General features: G+C 30.9%; 1 protein-coding gene across 3 annotated transcripts in view; it reads right to left on the bottom strand.

The window, feature by feature from the left end:
- The window catches only part of LOC140443510 (limbic system-associated membrane protein), a 1,158,062-nt gene that overhangs the window by 810,427 nt on the left and 333,012 nt on the right, over positions 1–14,623 (bottom strand). The gene's annotated exons all lie outside the window — the stretch shown is intronic.

Here is a 14,623-nt window from a genome sequence, read left to right as displayed (position 1 = left end):
ACTGAATCTCTCGTTGGCCCGAGTGAAAAATGACTCTTGGAATATCTTCTCTTTACGATAAACTGAATCTCTCGTTGGCCTGAACAGTGACTCTTGGAATATAAGTAGAAAAATATGACTTACAATATTTTGCTGCTTCAGCTTCTGCCAGATACACTAACTCCACAAAAACTCACTAACATTCAACACTACTGCTTGCTACTTCTCGGGAACCGCCAGAGAACGATCACTGTTCGTCTTACAGACTTGGAAAACCAACTGATTATTTTTTCTCTCTCCTAAATCTAGCTAAACTTTCATTCCTACATACCTATCCCACCTTTTTCAATCTCCGCCAATCAAAACTCGTCACAATTCCCCCATTTTTTCCTTTCGACAACAAACAAATTTTTACCTATAATTATAAAATTTCCTAAAACTTATTTACAAATAATATTTTTCTATAATTCTTAAACACTAACAAAAGCCTCTTTCTAAAATCTCTTCTATTGTCTTTAATCACTGCATTAATGTATTTGGAAAACCCGGTTCAATTGTCTTTGGATTTCACTTAAATTATGCGGGTCACTCAAGTATAACAAAGAAATAATTTATGCATAGCTTACATTTTGTTTAATACAGGTAATCCAAGAATTTAAAAATTTCCTTCTTCGAAATGTTTGTTGTTTATTATCCTACTTATCTGAATTATTTTAATGTTTTTGAACTTTGAAATATTTTAATCAACCCAATATTTTTCTCGATTTTACATATCATAACAATATATATATATATATATATATATATATATATATATATATATATATATATATATATATATATATATATTGTGTCTACAAACTGTATATTGACAATGACAAATCATAAGAATAATAATTGACTGACATTTATATCTGAAATTACTGAATTGTAACCAGCCTCATTAAAATATAAAACCTACACCTTTACTATATTTCTCGATGGTTTCTAGGTATTGTATTGTTGTTCTTTTATGTTTATTATTTATCGGTAGCAAAGCATCAATCATCTTTATGTACCCTAAATCTACATAAAATAGCTAAGAATGTATTGAATAATTTTTATACTAACAAAACATGCCAACGGAATATGTTTTTAAACGTTTCTGAATGTAAGACTAAATAAAAATAACATGTATTGCACTTCCGGTATAGTTCTGGTCATAAATACATGTAAAATTGTTTTTAGTGTAGCAGTTTTCCAACACGAAACACCTGAGGCATATTATTATGGTTTGTGGGGTCGCTAAAATTTTCTAGCAACTAACATAAGATTTATAAGAGTATATATTGCTGCTTTACAAATTTTGTAATACATATACAAATAAGAGCAAAGAGCAAAAGTTTAAATGTAAACATCTTTATAAATATAAGAGAGAATGCACTCTAGAGCTTTGGATCCTTAGCTTAAATCTGTTAGTAGTGCTAATGTGATATTATATATGTATATATATATAAAAGAATAAATCTTCTAGCAAAAGCTGCTGTCGCTTTGTTGAATGAAATGGCCAAACTATATATATATATATATATATATATATATATATATATATATATATATATATATATATATATATATATATATATATATATATATATATACATATTGCATTGGAGCACAAATTAGTCAAAGCTTTCACGTCTAAATCGGAATCAATAGAATGGTATAATAACAAAAAATTAATTAAAATCCTTTGTAAAAGGTATATATTTATTTAAATATATACCTACCTTTTACAAAGGATTTTAATTAATTTTTTAATATATGGTATACAGCCAAATACAGGAACGTAGATTCCTTGTGGGTATAATAACAGTTATTTCAGTTCTCTATTTCGTCAGCTTTTCGAGCTAATTTTGATATTAAAATTTTCTTTCGCTGTTAAAAAAAAACACCGTCACTTTATTTCTTCTTTGGAATTTGATGTTCTCCCTCTTAAAATTAAACAGCATATCCTTATCCTTTCAGCTTTCAGACATTTCTTCCAATCTCAAATTATTTCCATAAGTTCTTTTTTCACAAATCAAACTGTTCTCTATTTCCAATTTAAAAAAAAAGCCCACTCTTTAAAAATCTACTTTTAAATTCCATAATTTTGTACAAAACATACGAGACAAAAGAAACTTTCTACCTTTAATGACCTGTTTTGTTCCTTGAAAAATTAGATCTTGAAAAAAATTTAAGCAATTACAATTATTTTAATGAAACACATTCTTCTCATTGGAATTACCTAAAATTAATATCTTAAATATATCTTATCTTATATATAATATTATATCTTATCTTATATATAATATATCTTATCTTATATATAATATATCTTATCTTATATATCTTAAATATAATACTTCCGAAAGTCCCAATTCACAATAATTCTTTTTTTCTGAAAAAGTCTATGTCATAAATTAAAACATAAGCAGTGTTTAAAATATACCAAAAATTGAATCCCTTTGATACTACTTAATTTACTTAAATTGTTTTTATTGTATTGTATTGTATTTTTATTATTGTATAAAATTTTCATAAAAATTTACCTGATTTTTTGTTTCTTCTCAATATAGAATATAGAAAAATGATTTATTTTGAATATATTTTGTAAAACAATTCACATAAACCACTTTTATCTTTCAGTACTCATTCGCCTTTATCTCCGACAAGAGCTATAAGTTTTACTTATAGTTTCCTAGGGCGACATGCATTATATTATTTCTGGGGAAACTTTGCGCTACAACACCTTTGGGTGCGATAATTACATTACAAAGTATTTACCCAAACTTGTATCATGAAACCGATACTCCCCAAATGTTCATTTTGTGTTTTACTCCTTGTAAGTTTAATATAACCACAAAGTGAAAATTTGTTTGCTAAAATTAAGTTTAAAATTAAATTTCTATAAAAAGTGTTAAAACTTCTATATATATATATAATTTTATAAAAATTATGGTAATAATAGACCAAGTACATTTATATTTTGAGTATACTTAAAAGATCATAGGAAACATTTATAAATAGTAAACATATCAATAAAACCAAGAAGAAAACGTAAAGGAAATTTCTATATATATATATATATATATATATATATATATATATGTTATATGAGAAAATATTAACCTTGAACTAACTTAAGTTCGCTGACTTCAGATTTCATCATCCCATTCCCATAGAAACTGCTGAGCACGCATTAGAACTTTGTACGAACCGTTGGCCAATATTCATGGGAACAGCGATTCAGCACTTCATACCAAACCTATAAATTACCATTTTCAGATGCCGGAACCACTCTTAGCTGCAACTTCGACCAGTCCAGTTATTGTAGTCATTTTAAATTAATTTAATTTTGTACTATTATTTAATATTTAATTTGTAACAAATAAAGTTCTTTTTTTTAAGTTAAATACGTAATTAGTGATCTAACAATTGGCGCAAAGTCAGTAATCCGGTTAACGTTGCTAGAACACGTGTATACTCACTAGCAGCGGCGGATTCTCATCCCTTAATGGAACAAAGAATCTACGGAAGTACTCACTCCTGTGATCTACGGAAGGAACACCTAGTGAAGCCCCTGGTAGCTGAGCAGAGAGAACAAGACGACCCTTAAAGAAGAAAGCATCTCCGAACAACCTCACTCCTGCTATCTACAGAAGGAACACATAGTGAAGCCCCTGGTAGCTGAGCAGAGAGAACAAGGCGTCCCGATGTTCTTCTTTATGTAAGTGGATTTTGAATCATCTCGTTAATAATTTTGTTATAAAAATTTGACGTTAAAAAAAGTAAGATTTGACGAGAATGTTTCAGAACGAAGACCTGATTTTAAAATTGTTGACAAAAGTTTACGTAAAAGAATCCCAAATTAAACTAAAATCGGATAATCTTTTTAATGGACCTTTCGAAATTCAAGAAGTTTTTACAAATTCCGCAATTATCCTTAACCCCAAAACTAACCAAATCTCTAAAGTAAATTTTGACAGATTGAAACCTTATTTTTAATAATTTTCCTTTACAGGTTCTATGGACTCCTTTCTATCGTCCAATCCCAAATTCTCCTAACTCCCATTAATAACACAATTGGATAATTTTTTGATGAAAAAGGAACTATACGAATATCTAACAAAAAATGGACTTTACCTGTTAACAAAGAATTATTCCCTATCAAAACTACAATATCCAACAATGACAGAATTTTGGAAAACCTATTAGAAAAAATTATTAACGTGGATACACCGAGAAAACTTGCCTTTCAAGCCGCAGTACAGACACATAATAGTCTGCTAATACAAATCTCAAACTCCGTTAACTTAAAATATAAAGAAATAACCTCTGACACAGTACCTTATAATAAACGCCTAAAACGCGGTTTAGTAAATGGTATTGGAACAATCTGGAAATCTATTACTGGAAATTTAGACGCATCTGACGGCGAATACTTTATCTTATACCTTTTCTGCAAATACCGAACCAAAATATTCCCAAAAATTGCAATCTGCTTGTCCCAGGATCAGCCTCCAACCCCACTACCACGCAGAAATTTCATTAGACAGAAACTTCAAAGCTTAACCTCCTTCAGAAGAAGAACCAAGAAGCAGAAACACCAATTACTCTGTAAAAGTCAAAGCAATGGCATTGACTTTTTACTAATCAGGGGAGCTGTTATATGAGAAAATATTAACCTTGAACTAGCTTAAGTTCGCCGACTTCAGATTGCATCATCCCGTTCCCATAGAAACCGCTGAGCACGCATTAGAACTTTGTACGAACCGTTGGCCAATATTCATGGGAACAGCGATTCAGCACTTCATACCAAACCTATAAATTACCCTTTTCAGATGCCGGAACCACTCTTATCTGCAACTTCGACCAGTCCAGTTATTGTAGTCATTTTAAATTAATTTAATTTTGTGCTATTATTTAATATTTAATTTGTAACAAATAAAGTTCTTTTTTTTAAAAGTTAAATAATTAATTAGTGATCTTACATATATATATATATATATATATATATATATATATATATATATATATATATATATATATATATATATATATATATATATATATATATATATATATATATATATATATATATATATATATATATATAAGTAGTTACGTATTATTGACTGACACGTTATGTAAAATAAAGTTTTATTATGAGGTTGCAGTCATTAATAGGGCAGGAAAGTGAAACTCTTTGTTCTTTATCAAGCTTTCGCAAAATTTATTTGCTTCTTCAGGATATGCTAAAATATGGTATCAGTAAATACAATGAAATTATAATTAAATAGCATTGTATAAAACTAGTATAAAAACTTAATCCATTAAATTTTCAAATTTGCAAAACATTAAAATTTAACTTAATAAAATTATATAGTTATGAAGTAAAATATTTTAATTTTATTTAATTTTGTAGAAATTCATAATGAATTGCCATGGAAAGGCAAATGCCTTTCCATGGCGTTTTGGGCCTTTGCTATTTTTTCCATGTTTTCCTTTGTAAACGTCCAAGTTTAAAAACTGTAGGTGAGAACAGGAAGTATACATTGGTTGAAGACTCTTGTTTTTATATATTGGGGTTATTTTCTATTTTTTAGTATAAAGGAAAGTTTTCCGAAGGATATCCAAGCCAACCGTATCCTTCTTCTTATTTCTCAGGTCTGATTTTCTTTATTTAATTTAACTAGATGTCACAAATATACATATTATCCTTTTACTTGTTCTATAGTTGTTTGTGCAATTGTAATTATTAATTCTTCTGGTTGGTTGGTCATGACCGGACTCCAAATTCTGCTTCTTGTAAATTTTTACTCCTAAATTACAATACCTCAGAGTATTAGGGTTTCATGTAGACTGTAGCCAAATATTTTATTAACGGCCACGTTGGATAGGATATGAACTGACAATATGACGAAGTTAAATATAAGTTTTGAGAATTTTAGGTAGTTTATATATTAGAAACGATCTTTAAAGATGTTAAAAACATAAAGTTTTTTTATGTGAACAGAAAGAAAAGTTCTGTTGACGCTGGTTTTCCTTGGCAAATGATTCATCATCATCATCATTACGTAGCGCTACAACCCTGGGTGGGTCTTGGCTGACTGTACAACTTTTTTCCAATTTGTTCGGTCTTCCATCAACCTAGGGTCAAATGGAATGTTCATTTTCCGGAGATCTGCTTGGATGTTATCTCTCTATCGCATTCTGGGACGTCTGAGTGGTCTTTTGCCCGTGGGAATAATTTGCTCTTCCCATACCAGTTTTACCAGTCTATCATTATGTAGTCTGTGCACGTGGCCTGCCCATCTTAGTCGCTGTAATTCTAATGAATTCGATATTAGTTCTGATCTTATTCTGGTTTGTGGTGATGTCATGGCGAGGTTCGAAAACGATTTGGCAAATGATTGTCTCAATTTAACTGTGTGTTACATTTCCTGTGGTTTCTATAGGTAAAAAAAAGCTGATTGGAAGCATTTGGGGATACATAAGAACAAAATATGTTTGATTTGCTCAAATTTGGTATGATTTTTCTGTGTGATTCAGTATTATACATCAAACATAAACTATAATTTCATTAATAAGTCAAATATTATATCCTTTATAATATTATCTAAATAGTTTAAATTGACCCTGCATATTACAATAAATATTTATTCTTGATCTGATTTAAGTAAGACAGGAAATTTTAATAAACATAAATAAAATAATACATATTTTAATTGCCACTCTACAGTTTTCATGAAGTAATTTTTTTATCTAGTTAATTAAGTTTCATCTAATCTCATCAAAGTTATCTTCCTTTTTATATTCTTTGACCATTTGAATTTTTTAAATTTTTTAACTTTAATAGGAACCTTTGCATTTTCCTTGCGAATTAAATATAATATTTTTTTTATTTTCCAACTTTGCTCTTTACTTTCCTTAATTTTTAATTAGCGCTGATTTCAAAATTAGCTTTGAAGAACATTTTTACAAAGAACTGGGAACAACGACAACTACAGTATAGTATATTATTAACGTATAAGATTTTTCCAAAACAAAATCTCGTCTTGTATCCTAAATATAAACGTCAAGCATAAACTTGTTAAACGCATGCCGTCAAATGGAAATGAGAGGTAAATGGATAGTAAATAAAGTCTGCGTGCTCCGGAACATACTACGTTTATTGCAGCAGCTTTAATTTATTTTCCTAAAGTGTTTTTAAGATGAAAGGTCTCTTTTAGTCGTATTTACTTCTTGATTAAACGATTGAAAAAAATCTAACTTATTCAGGGACTAACCCTATAGAAAAGAGATTTTTGTCAATTGCCAAGCTTTAATTGAATAGGATTGGGAAAAGGTGATTCGATTGAAATGAAATGTGACTGATAAGAGAAGTCTGTTCGTGAAAGGATTCGGGAATTAATAAAGAAGATTTGAGAATATTGTAGCATCGGATTAGAAATATCAATGAGGAATACGTTTCTAAGGATTAAAATAGTCCAAGTATAGAGAGGTTGAAATATATTACCGTCTTTCGTGATTTAATTTTAAGAAAGTTAATATAGAGATTTAAAAATATTTAAAAACTACGGTTAATTATCACCACTTTTAGCTATGAATTATTCAAACCCATTATCATAACCAAACAAAGTCGTGCCAGTATGTGACTTTCCTGGAAGTTAGTTTTACTCTGAGCAGAATTCCGCGCAGGAAAGGCCTGATTATTAAGTGTTTATATTAAACGAGGCCACTAATGAGTAATGTCATATAGATAGATAGAACAACCGGATAGGTGTAAAAAAACATTAAATAAATATCTGCGGATCAACTGAGAAATGACATTTTTATACCATTAACTGTAGATTTTTTAATAAACATGGCATACACTCACCTACATATCGTAGACTTACACATAAAGACAAAAGTTATATACTCAAAATTGTCCATGCACGAATCATGGATAATCTTAATTAACTAATTACTTTCACAAAATTCCAGTGGTTGACTTTGTGATTTGTTTATTGTCATTACAAAAGCCAAACGCACGGGAAATTGTAAACTTTTAAAATAAAATGATACTTTCGTTTAACCCTTAACCCGAAACATAGTACTTTTATTGCTAATGCGAAACATATGCTCTATTGGACCAGTATAGGTAAAAATTGAAATAAATCAAAAACAAATGTATCATTTGAAGAGAAAAGCAAAATATTAAAGGGTTTATTAGGTATAAACGATCAAAAAAAACTTATTCATACATAATACTTACATAAAACAAAATGTGTAATATAGAAAACAACATTATCAGGCGTAATTAAGTACACAAACATATATATATATATATATATATATATATATATATATATATATATATATATATATATATATATATATATATATATATATATATATATATATATATATATATATATATATTTCTAGATAAAACAAAAAATATACTACAGCTACCTACAAATTTTGAAGACAGGTAACGCAATCCTTTCTACTACACTCCAAACAAATAGGATTTGAGCAACGCACACATTTATAATTTGTCTTCCTCATTTTTTGATAATGGACAAATGCTACACAATTTTCTTTTGAGAAGCTTATCATATGGAATATTGTCGCCGATATTCTCGACAGGCACTTCAGGATTTATTCCCAAATAAAACTATATCTGCTTTCTAAGGTCTCGGGGAAGATTTGTTTCAAGTCTTTGCTTTAAATGAGGCTGAATTAGTTCAAAGGCCAAATCTTTTACAAATTTAAAACGTGGAAAAAATTTATTATCTTTGTAACAAAGATAAAGAATGTAACTGTTGATTGAACTTATATTTATAAGTGTATAAAATACAGCTAAGGGTCAACGCCTTGTCCAGCGGTTTGCACTATAATTGGCACACTTCATGTCTAAAACATCAACTCCCGATTTTGTACTGTTATGGTATCGAATTATTTCTGGTTTTCCTAATTTATTGTCTTTGCTGTGATGTATAGAGGATAATAAAAGAACAGCTCTATTTTTTCGGTACATATGATATCAAGGTTATGTCATTGGAGAAACCATAGAGTTTTTACCAATTTCCCTACTTTTATTAGCCTGGAATTCCAAAGGAACTTCTCGCTTATTTTTTTTACTGTACCCACATACGTGAGGTGGCGTTTTTGCAACTCTGTGACTAACTCTATTGAAGAAAAATAGTTGTCAGCAGTAATATTTCGGTTAGAGTCCTCTAAGTCCTCTATTGGTTTAGATAGTTAAATGACACATTGAGCAATCTTGGAAAGCTTCAGTTCTTCTTCTGAAAGTCCAACACCATCCGAATCTTTCCCTGAGTATATATATATATATATATATATATATATATATATATATATATAAAAATATTTGAAATAGCCGCTGTTTTAGCAGTTTTTTCCGCTCTTCGCGATCCATGTTATTGTTAAATATACGACACAACAAAAGTATCGACAGACGACATCGTCATTCTGAATATTGGCCGACCCAAAACATCTTTAGAAAACAGTTGAAGCATATCATCATTAGAAGATTTTATAATTGAAGATAGTATAAAAAGGCCAAGCAAAGCCTTCAACTCACCTATATTTGTACTTCTATAGTTTGATGTATTAGTCGAATCAGATAACTTTTCTCTCATTATAATAATTTTTTGGTTTGTCCATGTTACAATTTGTTCCAACATTTCATCAGTAATCAACAACTTTCAAATATCTAATTTAGAAGGGCTATTTCCCAGAGCCCTGCTTACCGCTGTTAGGCCTCGTAATTCTGTTTTGGTTTTGTGGCCTTGTATTTCTCGGAGGCTCTGCTCCCTGCCACTGAAAACCATTCTTTCCTTTGAATATGTTCACATCCCCTTCTACTTGTAAAAAGTCGGTTCTGGATTGTAAATCATTCGACGGTTCATCTGATTCCAAAAGTTCCTGATATGAATTCGATTCTTCGCTGCTAGAGGGTTCTAGAGAGTTCGCTGCCATGGTACACTGGAATTCAAACTGAATGGAATTCAAAAACACCGTAGTATAGTTGACTACGTTATCCTGCTTCATAACTATGTCAACTAATCTGAATAAAAACAACTTTTATGGAAGAAAATTCAGAATAGTGGCATTCAGATTATCGACTGTAAGTAAAAGATGGAATTCTTACTTCAAATTTATATACAGAGAAGGTAGAAGAGAAATTGGTTTTCTTAATGAGACTCAAATTATGATAGGGTGAATTTTTCTGGCCGTTGGACAACAAAAACTTTAAACTCATTACTATTATAATATATAACCCATGCACTGGCAAGAAATGGTTTTATTTCCGATGATTTAGCATTGTCATGGTAAAAACATTAGGACTCCCGTGTCGACTACCATGATGATACCACGTTAAAATTTTTCAAGAATTGGTTTGCCAGGTTATTGCCAAATTTACTACCAAATAGCGTTATTGTGATAAACAATGCCAGCCAGTCATAGTTTAAATAAAGTTCCACGGTCTAATTACACCAAACGTACAATCCTCGAATATATTACAAATATTGATATGTAGGTAACAGTTTCTTCAAAAAACGGTAATATCCAGTGGTCTCTCGATCCTCCTTATCAACGGGGTCGTTTTTCCACGGCCAATGTTGTAAATAATGCTTCACTAGTTACGCATGTGCATGAATTTTCGATATCAAAAATTCATTTGACCCACTCTTTTTTGACATAGTTACAAACCAAATTATAAATGTTACCAACATGGAAGGACAGCGTGTTTTTGGAACCAACTGGAAAAACTTGGATAAAATGGGTTTTAAAGCATACATTGTCTCATGGTGAATCAACTAAATGGTTTGTGGAATGAAGAAACGGGTCGTAGTGTATTTCGAGCAACAATGTCCCTGTAAGTATTTACAAAAATTTCGCAAGTAATACGTTTTGATAACAAGACTACTAGACAGGATAAGAGACGTACTGATAAATTAGCTGCAATACGTGAAATTTGGGGAAAATGAGTAGAAAATCTACAACAATTTTTTAACCCTGGTGAAAATGTTAGCGTTGACGAGCAATTAAGACGAGCTTTAAGGCCGCTGTCCCTTCAAGCAGTACATTCCAAGCAAACCAGCGAAATATGGCATAAAAATTTGAGCTTTATGTGACAGTAAAAGTTCGTATGCTCTAAAATTGCAGATCTATACAGGAAAGGAAGCAGGTGCCATGCCGGAACGGAATCAGGGAATGCGTGTGGCGTGCGACTTGTGTAGGGATTTGAAAGGCTACAATATTACTTGTGACAACTTTTTTACATCATACAGTTTAGAAAAACTCCTCTTAAAAAGAAAAAATACAATGCTGCGGACTAGAAAAAAAACTTCCAGCACAAATTGCGAATAAAGAAGTTCATAGTTTGTCTTTTTACTTCACGCAAGATACCACTGTTGTAAACTATATTCCTAAAAAGAATAAAAATGTTATTCGTATGAGTACTTTGCATCATGATAAGGCTATTAGTGACAGAAATGACAAAAAAACCCCAATTTGTTTTAGATTACAATTCCAGTAAGGGAGTAGTGGATACTCTAGATCAGCTTTTTTTTTAATTGCCATATTGTCAAATTTCAGTAAGAGCCTAAGAAGGTATCCATTGAATTCTGACAGGCAACAGTAGGGGAAATCTTTTTTGGACATCTTCGTCGTAGAACAAGACACCCTGGCATCTTTAGGCCGAGTAGGATACTAGGCCAGAAGACCCCAGGGTAGTGCCAACTATCTAGATTAGCCTGTTGGTACATATACATGTAGGAGGAAGACAAATCGCTGGTCTATAATTTTTTTATAATATGCTGGACATTTCTGGCTGTAACGCGTTCGTTTTATGGACATCAATAAATCCCCAATGGAACACCAACAAACTTACAAAACGGCAAATTTTTCTTGAGGAATTGGGAAAAACACTGGTGAAACTACTTATTCTTTCCAGAAAAAATTTACCAAGAACTAAAGACTCACAAGAACTAGTAAAAATAACATGAACAGACGCAAGTAGAGAAGATGAAAATTCTAGTGAACGGCCTATGGGCAATCCAACTCCGAGCTAAACGAGTACACTGTACATTTTGATCTAAAAACGATAACAAGACTCATATTTTATGTTATATATGTCACAACTATATTTGTAAAACCCATTCTTTTTATTACTGTACCAGTTGTGAACTAAATTAAAGTTTTTTTTTTATTTAAACACAAAACCACCTCAACCGCGCAGGGTTATTAGTGGATAATATAACAAATACATGAAATATTACATTAAATAAAATTGAATAACTTGATGTCTTTTAAAAAGCTTAACACTGTTGAAATTTTTTTGGTGAGAACTGTATTGAGATCATCATCTGTGAATCCGTGGGATCTTCTTTTTTCCATGAATTGAGGACAATCAAGCAAGATATGTTTGACAGTCAGTGGGTTAGAGCAGCTGGAGCAGATAGGTAGTGGTTCTTTTGTTATTACGTATTTGTGTATTAAGGCAGTATGGCCAATTCTTAGACGATTTATAATGACTTGGTTTTTTCTGTTTAAAGGAGTCTCCAGGACATCAGTTATTTTTGGGCAAATTACATTTAATTTAGTACCTAATTTTTCCCAATACTTTTGACAAGTATTAATACAGTGGATTTTAATCAGGTTTTTTAGATCGGTGTACGAATATGTCTACAATTTTGCAGGATGGTTTGAGTTCATTCGACTTTTGTTAGCCAGTTGATCTGCTTTTTCATTTCCGTAAATACCCGTTGGGTATGTGAAGGTACCCAAATAAAAGCCGCTTCCTTTCTTAATGATCGAAGGAAAGGTTATTTGAGGATGTTTGGCATATATTGTGTTTTCTAGAAAGTCACATATTTCATTAGAGTTTAGGATAAACGGTGGTGATCTGTTTTCTACGTTGTCTTTAATTGACTCTAGTGAAAGTAAAAGTTCTTCGCGGGAATTTCTGTTTGACTTTTTTGACTTTTTTTTGGTTTGCTTACTACAGGAAAAGTAAATATCTGTGACTCGGTCTGTGGGGTATTTTCGTTAATGTCTGGAGAAGATGAGATAAACTTTTGTAGTTGATTAGGGACGTTTGTAGTAATTGGATTTGGTGTTATTTCTACTGGAGTAGGATTTATGATGTTGTTTGAGATTGATGATGTTGGAGTTTTTAAGGAAGATGTTTCACTTCTATTACTTATGGATCCTGTCAGGTTATTGTCAGTTTCCATAATTTGTTCTGTTTGGTTATTAGAGGATTTTATTGTAATTATTGTGTTTTGAAATGTTTCAGGGTATGCACTAGCAGTGGATGAATTAGATTTTTCAGACCTTTGTAGTTCTGTTTGGTTATTAGATGTATTTACTGTAGGTAATATGTTTTGAGAAGTTTCTGAATGTATATTAGAAGTAGTGGGGTTTGCTTGGTTAGAGCATTCAGCTCCCTGATGACCAATAGTCTTGCATTTTGTACATTTAAATCCTTCTATAGAAAGGTATAAACGATAATTGGTATTATCATAAGAGATAATGAAAGAATCAGGAATGGACATATTGTCTAAAGGTGTAATAAATATTTGCCTTCTAAAACTCAAGACATGGTTGTATTCGCTTTCAGGCATACCTACTCCTAGAAATGTCATTTTTGAGATGGAGTTTATACCCATCTGATGTAGTTCTTGTTCAATTAACGTGTTTGGAACATTAGGACAAACGTTTGATATGACTAGTCTTTGAGCTGGAGAGATAAGTTTTCTTATTTCTACTTGTGTTTCTTTTATATTAACATATTTGTGTGAATGTAGTAGTGAATCAACTGCATTTTTAGATGAATGATATAGACATATTCTATTGTTGGCAATTCTGGAAGCGAAGGATACGTTACGTGGACCAACTAGTGAACCAACGGCGATTATGTATTCATGAACTTTAGTTTCTTCAATACTGGAAAGTACTATAGATTGTTCTTTTGTTGGATCTTTAAATGTGTTGACAACACTGGAATATGAGACGTGAGATGAAGTGTGAGTAGTATTCATAGTTTTATTCGAAATCATGGTTGATTAATTTTAAGTCAGGCCCTATCACCGATTCGAAAACCGGTGTGGATTTTGACCCAAAAACTGGATTGTTTCTATTTCTTCGGAACGTTATAGGTTATATTAATATTGATACAGATACTATGAAGTGATTTTTTTTACTCACGTAACGTTTACTCGGTTGACTTGAAGGTAGCACTATAACTATGTGTAGAAAGTAACAAAAGTAATTTCTAACTTTAGTTTTATCATTTAAAAACTGATATATTTCAGAACGGTTTGCAACGTAATTTATTTTATCACTGTCAGGACTGTATCTCAAATTAAATTTTGTAGTTATTTGTTCTTAGGCTTTTCTGGGAAAGAAAAAAATGCCTTTTATTTTTTCTAATAAGGTTTAATTTACATTAGCAACATAGTTTTTGTTTAATTAACTATAATTTTTTGTTAATAAAGGTTTGTTTAGCATCATTAGCTTATTTTATTTCGATTAAGGACCGTAAACCATAGTTGGGTCATATTGGGCCGAACAGTACATTTGCATAGTTGAGTCGTAC

Source organism: Diabrotica undecimpunctata, chromosome 6 (assembly GCF_040954645.1).
Source record: "Diabrotica undecimpunctata isolate CICGRU chromosome 6, icDiaUnde3, whole genome shotgun sequence".
Taxonomy (NCBI): Eukaryota; Metazoa; Arthropoda; class Insecta; order Coleoptera; family Chrysomelidae; genus Diabrotica; species Diabrotica undecimpunctata.
This window is presented reverse-complemented; position numbering and strand designations above follow the sequence as displayed.